Here is an 8,578-nt window from a genome sequence, read left to right as displayed (position 1 = left end):
CACTTTCAGATCACGGAGACCAGCCTGGCCAGGGAGCAGTCCTGCCTGTTACAAGCCAGAGTGCTTCACAGTAAATGTGCCTTTCAGTGCGCCTCAGGCTGGCCACTGATTGGCGTGGTTCAGGAAGTCAAGCGGCCACGGGTCGACCGCTCTCCTGCTGATGCCTGGTGACTTGTCACCACCGTGTGGTTATCACAAAAGGACAGACTTGTTCAGTTACAGGGGCTGTAAGAGCGCCTGGGGCCCCCTCACTCTTGACCCTAACTTCAACTCGAATCACTCATAACCGGCTTCACAACCTTTGAGACAGTTCTGCATTCTATTCCTGACTCTTACAGTTCCAATTACGCTCTTTCAAAGATTTGCTTCTGGCCCCTAAAGTGTCAAGCACATGGATCAGATCAGACATTTTTATTGCTCTTTATTTGCAAATTTCTTAAAATAGAGCCAAATAAAAAACAGAGGCAGGCTGCACCGGAAACATCTGATCACTGTTTTCTCAAATCTCTCCCAGGAATCTCTACCGACAGTATTCCCACACTTCCCAACTCACCAAGGTATCCAAGGTATCCCTTTCCTACTGCGTTGGTTGTTTGGCATTTGAATCCATGATCTTACAGAAAAAAAAAATAGCATTTTATTTAAACAGATCCTCAAGCCACTTCATAAGTCTATTTAATGTACAACACCTCCCAAACTTAGTGACCACTACAAACCGAATCACTTCAGCTGCAACTCTCCTAGCCCTGCTGCAATGGCAAGTACATGAGGGAAGCTGGGAAATGCCAAGGGGTATCCCGCCGTGGAGGGACAGGATAAGCGGTCATCTGCAGGCTTGGAGCTGTGTGCACTACAGCTTAGGCACCCCCCAGGAGCTTCCATGCACAGCTGACTACTGTGCTGATCACAGAGGCCCACCATAAGTTTTTGGGATTTAAATTCTATTAACCATTCACATATTCAATAAGCATTTACAAGCACCTACTGAGTGCACAGGACTAGCAGAGCTGTAACAAACAGGACACACTCTGCCCTCAGGGAGTCCGACCAGGCGGACAAGGAGCCTCAATGCTGGACAGCAGCTGGCTGTGCATCCAGGGAGACTGCATGGAGACTGCATTTTAGCAGGGCCCTGCAGGACCAGGCACAATCTGTGGCACAATCTAGACACACTGCAAGATACATGATTACCAAAACCTGGGGTCACATCCAAACTCAAAGCCAACAGGAACCACTCAATGCTGACTTGGTTCTTACCAGTGGAGAATGTCCCTTTACCTCTACAAAATTGAAAACAAAAGTGTTTTGGGTATTTATGGGGCAGGGGAAGTGTTTCTTTCCAGTAGTCTTTGAAAGATAACAAATTAATGGGAGCAAACCCAACTCAGGCAGCAGATCTGCTGGGTGAGAATGCATGCAGTGTCCTTCCTCCTCGGGACCTCCTGGGATGGGCACAGTTTGGAGCCAGAGCTCATGAGCTTGGCAACACTCCAGAGTGGCCTGGAGGAGAATCCAGCTTCTGCTGAGAGGAGGTGGACAGAGGCCTTCACACCTGCAGGCAGAAGCCAATGGGCCAGAACCCAGGACTAACCTTTCCCACCCTCAACCTGTCTCCCTGGTGCCAACCAAAATGCACAGCTGGGCACGGTGGCGCACGCCTGTAGTCCCAGAGGCTTGGGAGGCGAAGGCAGGATGATCGTGAGTTCAAAGCCAGCCTCAGCAATTTAGCCAGGCGCAGAACAACTCAGTGAGACCCTGTCTCTAATAAATTACAAAATAGGTCTGGGGATGTGGCTCAGGGGTTGAGACCCCTGAGTTCAATCCCTTCTACCCAAAAACAAAAATTTAAAAAAATGTCCAAATACTTTTCTTTCCACCCTATATGGGTCTTAAAACAACTTGGGCGGGACTGGGGAGATAGCTCAGTTGGAATACTGCTTGCCTTGCATGCACAAGGCCCTGGGTTCAATCCCCAGATAAGCTGGCGAGGGTAAGGGCTGCAGCCTGTGATGGGCACTCTCTTTAGGCCCTCCAGGGTATCACTGCCAGGAGGTACAGAGTCTTTAAGTGCTACAGAAGCAAAGAACACACCCCTTCAAACAAGAGCAAACCAGACTGGGTTCCTTCAGTCACCTGTAGAATAGGCTGCAAACACAGCCCACGCACGCAGGGCACTCCACGCATGCTAGCCCCCGAACAATGCAGAAAAGAAGCAAGTTCCTTCACACACAGCCCACTGGATGCTAGGACTTCTCCAGCGGGGTCTTACCTTAAACTATCTGGGCGCTGGGGATGTAGCTCAGGGCTGGAGTGTATGTTTAGCGCGTGAGAGGTCCTGGTTTCCATCCCCAGTACCCCCCCCAAAAAAAACTTAAATAAAACAAAATCTACCAAAATCCCCCCAACAAAAAAAAAAAGAAACCCACAAATCTCTTATCACCAAGTTATAAATTGAAATTCTGTTCTTAATTTCCCTAACCACATAGTCTAAAAGGTGATCTAGCTTGTTCTATGTATATATAAGGCTGAAATAACAGCAAAAGTCTGTTCCACATAAGCGATGCCATTTTATACACTGTCTACAAAACATTTGAAAAATGGACTTTATATCAAGCACCAAAACCAGGTATAAAAGTGGAGAACCTCAATTCCAGAAAAGGACAACTCAACGGGCCGCGTCTTCTGTGTGTGGCGCAACACAATCAGGGTGGGCATGAAACAGTGATGCTGGTCACCCGAGACACTCACCCCATGCCACCAAGAGCGCACCCACTCACACACCCGGACCACAGGAGAGCAAGGAGGGGAGGGAAGTTTGGCAAGTCTAAAATGCATTTACAGTAAGTAAAACATTTTAGTGAACGTTTTAGAAAATGACTTAATATTTATTATAAAAACACTAATGCTCATAGCATGCAAGAAAAAAGAGCACATGGAGCAAGATGTCACTAAGAGCAAGACGTTGCGGCCAACGGTGCTCCCCTCTCTGCACTCCAGTTTCTTCATCTTTTATATGATGAGAATTATCATTAGGTTTCTTTTCTATATTCCAGAGTGAAAATCAGCTTCATAAGCAGATGGACAGTTACACTGTTCATGATGGGTGCAGTGATCCCCAGCCGCTACTCAGTGAATGGGCACAGAGGGGACGAACTATGTGTGTGTCTGTGGACTGACTAAAGGTCGCTCTATCTAAACACAAAGGAATATTACATGGATATTTAAAAGGATAAAGCAGAAATACATTTTCTTTTTCACACAGAACTGTTTCTCTTAACCTAGTATTCAAAAAGCAAGTTACAAAACTATATAGAAAAAAAAAACTTTTCTATTCTCTGATTCTCTCACACATACATAAAACTTTTAACACTCTGTTTACAGTCTTGACAGATGTAAGCTAGTTAAAAAGAGCTGTTGTGGGATTGTGGCATGTCTTATGTTTAAGATGTGGGGGGGAAAGGAAACATTTTTTTTCTATTATCAATTAACTTACTTCTGCTTTGTAGCTGCACAAGATTTGCCAAGCCCATTGCTTCTTGTCTTTCATGGAGGGTGACCACCCAGATGTTCATCATCTGCTGTGTCCTGGGGTCATCCCTGCTGGGGCTGCTGGCAGTTCTGGCACCAACCCACCCGATCAACAAGCATCTGCTTAATGTTCAAAATGATAACTGCTAGGAGACAGCACGCTGGTCTTAACTGGTTGGTGTCAATAATAAGTTATAACATTTCTCAAAGTTTCATTATCATTTTAAACTACACAAAACCAGTCTGTCACAAAGAAATGATGTTTCCAGTGCAATGACAAAGTCATTCAGAGCCGAAAGGGAATCCGTGCACATTCCTCTTACTTTCCAAGCACTGAAAATGCATTTAACATTACATCAGAAAGTGCTGATTAACTCCCAAACTGCCAGTCTGTCGTGCAAGGGAAACAAACACAAGATATTTCAGTCTGGAAGTAGTAAATTAAGCCTTTTTACCTGTGGTGACAGGTTCTTGGTTCTCAGCGTGTCTTGCCACACACTGTGGCTTTGCCGATCAGGTAGGGCCTTTAACTTCAACCTTGGCAGTGGGAAGACGGAGGAGGAAATGGTTACTATGTTTTCTGGATGCCCCCCAACTCTCCACCACCTTAGGAAAGTCACGGTGACCCTGCTTCTTAAAACGACATCGGGGTCATGGGGCCGTGCCCGGGAAAGCTCTGTGCCCTCCTCCCATAGCCAGTCCCTGGTTTCTTTGGGGGGTGAGGGTAGTGGCAGAGGTTGAGATGGGTATGCAAGCCATAGGGTTCCAGAGTGCCCCTCGGCGCCCCAAACATTACACAACCATGGACGGAATCTAGACACGTGGGCACACCTCCCTCCTTTATGTTTAAGGAGAAAATAAATAAGCCAGCCAGCCTGGGGGAAAGCCCCGAGCGGCCGTGGGGAGGTGGGCGTGGGCAAAGAGCTCTCCGGGACCCCGTCCCGGCTCCCATCCCGGGCATCAATCTGTGAAGCTTCCCTGGAACCACGAGGGAAACCTGGGAGCGCGGCTTCACAGTCGCCACCGTACCCCACAGAGCCTGCCCTAGGCTGCCCTGGGTTGCTCACTGCGTTCGGGAGCAAAGTGATCGTCAAACGTGGTCCGCAGCTGGTGACACTAAACGCGTTTGTGTCGGGCAGCGGCCGCAGGGTGCACTAGCCCCAGGGTCGATCTATCTGGGCCTAGGGTTACCTTGCCTTGGGGATCCCTGGGGGGGGTGTCCCGGGAAACGCCCCCCAAGCTGGTGACGCCCAAACTCCACCGCGCAGGGGGGAGGACAAGGCACTCGGGATGTCCCCGCCCGTGGGCCTTCCCTCCCAGGGTACAACCAGAGGACCCGGCGTCGCTGCGGTCCCCCGAACTCCGCGAAGCCCCGAGCCCCGACAGCTGCGGATGCGGGAGTTCAGAGCAGGCTCCCGGCGCTCCGAGAGAGACTGAGCACGGGACAGCCTCGTGGGCCCTGCACGCCCCGCAAAGTTCTCCGCGTGTGCCCTCGCCCCGCGCCCCAGGGTCTCTAGACCCGCGCCCCCAAGGTACGCGCATGCGCCGTCCGGCCCCTCCTTTGCCCTGTCCACCGCCCTCTTCGTCCTGGGGCCAGGGACGCCAGGGACGCCAGGGCCTCGACCCCCGCCCGCCCGCCTGCCCCTGGGCACCTGGGGCCGCGGTCCGCCGCCTGCCGGTCCACGGGGCTAGCGCACCGAGGGAGGCGGCGCCAGGCAGGGCGCAAGCGGCCGCCTCCACCCCGCCGCCCGCTGCCCCCGCCGTGGGGCCGCTGCGTCCCCGGCCCCTGCCCGGCGCCGCCTCCGCGCGACGGTGCCAGCCGCGCCCCCGTGACACGCACCGCCCCTCGGCCGTCCCCCACGGGTCCGGCCGCTTGGTGACCGCCCCGGAAGCCCCGCCCCGGGGCCCGAGCCTGGGCCCTGGGCGGGACACACCCCCCGGACGGCGGCTCCTGATTGGCTGCTGCAGGGGAGGGGGCGGGCCGCTTTCAGCCTTGCCCTCTTCGGGTCGGGCGCCGGTGGCACCAAGGGGGAAACTGAGGCTGGGGAGGCCAAGGGACTGCCCAAGGTCACCGGGCGAGGAAGAAGAGAGCTAGGATGGGTCGCTGCGTGCTCCTGGGCATCCGCGACCCCTCAGGCCAGCGCACCGGGAGGGGCTGAAGTTTAAGTGTGTAGCAGGCGCGAGCCCGCGGGACGGGTGGCGGTTCCTGCGGGGCGCCCGTGCCACGCTGGCCAGGCCCGCCTCCCTTGGTGAGCCCCGCACCTCCCGTCTGCCTGACGAGCTGGTCTAGACGAGGGGCGGGTCTCGAACCTTGTTGGACTGGGAGCCGGCGGGGAGGGAACCTTGTCCCGGAACCCCAGGATGCAAAATAGAGAGAACGCGAGCGCCAGCCGGGAGCACGCGCCAACAGGTGGCGGGGGTGCCAGGGCGGGTGTGGCGGGCGGGGGAAGAGAAGGTGAAGGGCAACGCGGACGGGCGTGGGGAGGCGCCGCAGGCTCCGACCCTCTGCCCCCGCCCCTCCCCGCCCCGCCCCTGGCTGTCGGCGAGCCTTGCCGCCCCTCTCCGTGCGCTGGGGTGAGGGGCTGATTTGGTGCCCAGCCGAAGCGCTGGGGCTCTGCCAGCGCAAGGGGAGGTCGCGGCCCAGCAGCCAATCGCGAAGAGAAGGGGAGAGCGTTGCAAAGCCGCTTTGTTGGGACCGAGCGGTCGGAACTCCCGGACGGAATGCACAAGCGTCAACGTGCCAGCGCAGGGTGCCCGTCCTTTGGGAACGAAATGTGTGCTATGCCAGGCCTCCTCTCTGCCCTCATCCTGCGTCTGCCACTATGTTATTTGTGGCGACGAGTGCACAGGAGAACCTAAAGGGAAGAAAACTTCAAACACAAGCCTCCATTACTCTGGAGGAACTGGAGATCAGGCCCTGCTTGGCTCTTTTACAAAGTTCCTCAACTCACCCTTGCTGATTAGTCCCATACCTGGGGTGAACTTTGCCCCGCCCTCCAGATACCCACATAACCTTTGAGCTTGCCCACTGGCAAGCCCAACTTTTATTGCATATGCTAGCTAGTGATAGCTAATGTTTGTGTATCAGAGTTTGCAAAGTGACCTGTACATGTTATATCCTGGATATCATAGGTGGGCAGGCAGCAGCGTTGTCTGTTTACCCAGCAAGTGGTAGTGCTGTACCTGTTGTCCTGGCTGTAGCAGTCAGGGAGGCCCCTGTGGAGCCCATGAGCTGCATCCTCATGAGGACCTCTGGGCACAAAGATGGCATCTTACATCCCCCAGGTCCCCAGGCGCCAAGGAGAGTCTATGTGCCGGTGTGTTGGCTCTTTTTCTCAGATGGTCAACTAGGCAGTTGGAAAGAGCTAGCAAACATGTACGGACAAGGACCAAGGGTGTACAGGGCTCAACAGAGTGGTCATGTACACTCACCAGTCACAGAACATTTACATTCTTGGGTTCTTGGGGCTCCCAAGGTTTTAGGGAGGAAACATTTGGTTGTCACGTGCTCTCAGCCAGCCTTCCTGGGTTTCCTGAAGGAAGAGAGAAGCTCAGGGCTTCTCTCATGGAGTAGCCTGGCCAGAACCAGCTCCATATCTGCTGTCTCTGGGGAACAGTGGGTTTCTTTAGAGAAACCACTTTCAGAGTATAGAGGTAAGAGACCTGTCACATGCAGAATGGGAGAAGCTGTCACAGAGGCCACAAGCCCTGCTTGAGGATGGCTCCTCAACCCTTTCTTCTTTCAGTGTTGATGGGCATGGGCGCCAGAGGTTCTGCCTGCACAGAGGCCAAGTAGAACTCTAGTTCTGGGACTTATAGGTGCACTGGAAATGTCTCTGGGCTCAACTGAGAATCCTCCTCCCTTGGAGCATATGTAGCTTGCTGTCCTGGCTTGTGTGCTGCCTCAGCCCCTTTTCACGTTTTTTAACCTTTAAGATGTTCCAAGAGGTCATCATGCCCACATTACAGTAAGAAAAACGAGGGACCAAGAGTCCCCTGCTGCACCAGGTCATGCAGGACTGTTGAAAGGCCCAAGAGGAGGTAGGTCCGTAAAGCCACACCTGCTGCGTGCACCCACCTGCCAACCACCAGGGCAGCAGGAGAATCTGGAAGCTGGAACATCCAGAAGAGGAGAGGAAGTACCCAGAGGGGGCCACTGCAGGGCCATGGGTGTGCCACTCTGAACAGGCAGCAGGTTAGACCCCAGACCTGGGAAGTGGGTGTCACCAGTCATCTGTGTCCAGACAGCGTGTGAGACTACTGCCTGCCCCTGCCCCAGTGAAGCTTGTCCCAAGGGTCTGGGGTTCAGGCTGTCTGTTTACCCTGCAGCTTAGGTAAGCCCTTTCCAGGAACCACCCAAGGCCTCTGAGGGTCACTGGCTTGCCCCCTGCTGATCTGCAGCCTCCTGTCGGGTTGGCTTTGTGTGGCCAGGGTGTTTAACCGGGGCAGTGGTCTCTGATCTCCTGGAAGCATGCCCTCAGATCAGGTGGTGGAAGTCCGTCAGGGCAGGGCAAATAGGGAGCTCCTGGTAGGTTGAGGCTGGACCTTGGTGAGGGCCAACTGTGGGCGTGCTTGGCCGCCACCCTAGTACTGACATTCCAGGTAACAAAGTATTGTCCCGCTAATGTACAAAATTCACAATAGCCCCCAAAGACAGCTGGGTGCACCCTCATTTACAGATGAGGAAACCAAGGGCCAGGAATGACAGCACTTGGCCAAAGTCCCTAAGAGGAGCAGGAGACCTCTCAGTTCAAATCCACTCCGCCATCAGCACCAGCACCTGCTCTGGGTGCCCTGGGCTCAGCTGTCTGGTACTGAAGCCACCTACCCCCTGACATCTCAGCTGCTGGCAGACAATGGAAGCCTGGTGTTCAGAATCAGTCTGACCCCAGCTGCCCCAGGGGGTGGCAGCAGCATGTTTGGAAGCCCTGGCAGGAAAGAGGGGCTGTGCTGAAGGGGAGAGAGGGTGGGAATGGTATAAGATAAGCAGAGGTGGGCAGGACCCTGGCCAGGCAGGGCCTTGTGCTTGGGTGGGGAGTGGCGCTTTTTG

At 54.3% G+C, this 8,578-nt stretch overlaps 1 protein-coding gene across 5 annotated transcripts in view; it reads right to left on the bottom strand.

Annotated features, from left to right (window-relative positions):
* The window catches only part of PPARA (peroxisome proliferator activated receptor alpha), a 53,902-nt gene extending 48,538 nt beyond the window's left edge, over positions 1-5,364 (bottom strand). For 2 of the 5 annotated variants that reach the window (XM_081310530.1, XM_081310534.1), the window contains exons 1-2: positions 5,181-5,363; positions 3,984-4,065 (exon numbers count right to left, since the gene is read on the bottom strand). The gene's annotated coding sequence lies outside the window, so the exon portion shown is untranslated. Of the gene's footprint in view, positions 1-1,035; positions 1,173-3,983; positions 4,066-4,595; positions 5,160-5,180 lie in introns of those variants that run through there. The other 3 variants (XM_081310531.1, XM_081310533.1, XM_081310532.1) reach the window with 3 other exon arrangements.
* Between the last annotated feature and the right edge of the window lie 3,214 nt (positions 5,365-8,578).

Source organism: Spermophilus citellus, assembly GCF_964194105.1.
Source record: "Spermophilus citellus genome assembly, chromosome: 10".
Classification (NCBI taxonomy): Eukaryota; Metazoa; Chordata; class Mammalia; order Rodentia; family Sciuridae; genus Spermophilus; species Spermophilus citellus.
This window is presented reverse-complemented; position numbering and strand designations above follow the sequence as displayed.